We start from the raw sequence: 2,622 nt of genomic DNA on the forward strand, positions 1-2,622 counted from the left end.
AGGCAAGAGTTATGTTCATAAATCAGGACACAATGTGGTAGTGTCAACTCTTTCCCATGGGTCATAACTTGCTATTTGAAAGCCCTTGGGATATGTATTGCCTATACGAGAAGAGTTATAGAGCATCTCATAACAAAAAACACAATGGGGTAATGTCAAATCTTTCCTATTGTATGTAATTTATTGTTTGAAAGACCTTGGGCTAAGTCTTGCCTCTAAGGAAAAAGTGATAGAACATCTCATAAATTAAGACATAATGTGGTAGTGTAAGCTTTTGCCGATGTGGCGTAACTTGTTGTTTGAAAGTTATTGGGCTAAGTCTTTCCTTCAAGGCAAAAGTTATAGAACATGGCATAACTAAAATAACAATATCATTGAAATACCCCAAGTTTTGGCCTCTGAAAATTTCTTAATTTTTGCCATCACTGCCCAGGCAATGACTTACGTGATGAGTCGTTATCACTCGTCATGAGTCATGGTGTGATAGTAGTAGTCATAACAGTAAGGTTGCTTAATGTTTCTATCTTAATCATGACTAAGACCCTCATAAGTCGTAGGATAGGGTCATGAGTCATGGTGAGGGACTCATAACCATAACAGTGTGGTGCCTGGAGTGTTCTTCCTAGGCTACGATTCAAGATACCTACTCATGACCAGTGACCACGAGTCGTTACCTAACTTGTAGTGATTGAGTGCTATATTTCCTACCCATTTTATTAAGGGCATTGTGGTTTTTTCCTCTTATCCCACTATTTTACATGACTTAAAACTCTTTTAACCCTTTTAACATAACATCATCAATTCATAAACTACTCTCTTCTCTCAAGTTTTTGAGTCAAGAACAAGCTAGGGTTTCAAGGAATTAATTATCTAAGCTTCAATTGGTCATTTCTTTTCTAAAATTTTTGGTGTTTCAGGCATTTATCTCTTTTCTAAATTATTTTTACCCAAAGCATGTGTTTAATCATTATCCATGTAGTTTTAATTGTTATATTTTGAATGTAGGTTGAGGGGTTTGAAATGGTTATCATATGAATTAATTTTTCCGTGATTTTGAATTGATTATTAATGTGTTATCTTATGGTTTTGAACTAAATAAATACATGGGTGGGGGAATTGGAATGGGGAACATGGTTTTTCCCAAAAAATTATAATTTAATGGTTTGGAATTGGCTTTAGCCTCAACCTAATTTGGCTAATTGGTTTTCAAACATGGATACATGCATAATTGAACACATGTTTGAAATCTTACATTACATAAAAGGTTAATGAAACTTAAATGTCTTTTCTAAGGCCTTGGTGACCATGGATTGGTTTTAAATTGGAAACTTTAGAATCAATTTGGCAATTGGTTTTGGAATGGCATAATGGAATTGGCTTAAAATCTTAACTTTATTTGGTATGACACTACCAACGGTAAATACCTAAATAAAAGACTTTTTGGTTAATGGATAGGAATGTGTAAATAGTTTTAATTTGGGCTTAAAGAGGGTTGTGTATCTTATCATGGAAGGTGGAGGTATCGAAAAGACCGATACTGAAAACCACATTTGTCGGCGTGGGTGTCTTGGTGATCGTGTGCATAGTTCATACTACATACATCTATTTTTGGAATTTTTGGGGTCATGGATTCCCTAGCCCTTCCTTGGATTTTTTTGTTCGTATGGCTAACACCCACTGGGACATTTTCAGTAAGACCATATAGCCCGTGGGTGCCCTTAGGATGGTTAGATTTACACAGTCTATGTTAATGATTTTAAAATTCATGCTTAAGCCTTATTTCCTATCTTGACATCTTTTATATTTATGTATATATGAATGTGTCCATATAGTTTTTGAATGGTTTTGGACTGATTTGATTGTGGCATTATTTTATCTCCTTCTTGAGTTACATGCTAGTGCTCAATCCCACTAACCGTCTCTGATCGTTTCATGGTGTAGGGTCATAGGGGTTCTTTGGTTAATTTATATAGATTTAGGTGGTTCTGGTTCTCCCATTGGTCAGCTTTAAGTGGTGAGCCTCCATCTTCCAAAAGGTCAGACATTTTACTGCTTTCTTTATATTTTTCATAAATCCCATCATTTTTTCATACTTTTGGATTTTCTTTTGGTCATAGTCTGGGGCATGTCCCGATTCTAACTTAGTTTTTTAGTTTAGAGGTTTTTATGGACAAAGTATGGATGGTGACTGTTATTGACTGTTAGCTCCAATTGAGTTGTTTATCTATCTTTCATATTATATTTGGGTTGCTTCTGCTATTATATTTATTGTGCTCAGTGACTAGGTAATGGGGGTGGTTTTTGGCCCTTAGTGGGCTTGAGATACCTATCGTGACTAGGATTGGTGTCGGGTCATGACAATATTGGTATCGGAGCATAGGTTCAGGGTCATTAGGCATTCACAAAGCCGTGTCAAGTAGATTCCCCTTTATGTATGTATAGCACGCCATACTTATAAGAGGGAGGCTACTAGGCATTTAGGAATGTTTTCTTTTTTTGTGTTCTATTTTGGGATACAGAGTCTGGTGTATTGAAATTCCTCCAATATCTAATTTACTCACATTTCAAATTATTTCTCTCCCAAGATTTGATGCTCATAGAAACTCTTCTAGAACCTTTGCC

The sequence above is a fragment of the Capsicum annuum genome, chromosome 11 (genome assembly GCF_002878395.1).
Source record: "Capsicum annuum cultivar UCD-10X-F1 chromosome 11, UCD10Xv1.1, whole genome shotgun sequence".
Taxonomy (NCBI): domain Eukaryota; kingdom Viridiplantae; phylum Streptophyta; class Magnoliopsida; order Solanales; family Solanaceae; genus Capsicum; species Capsicum annuum.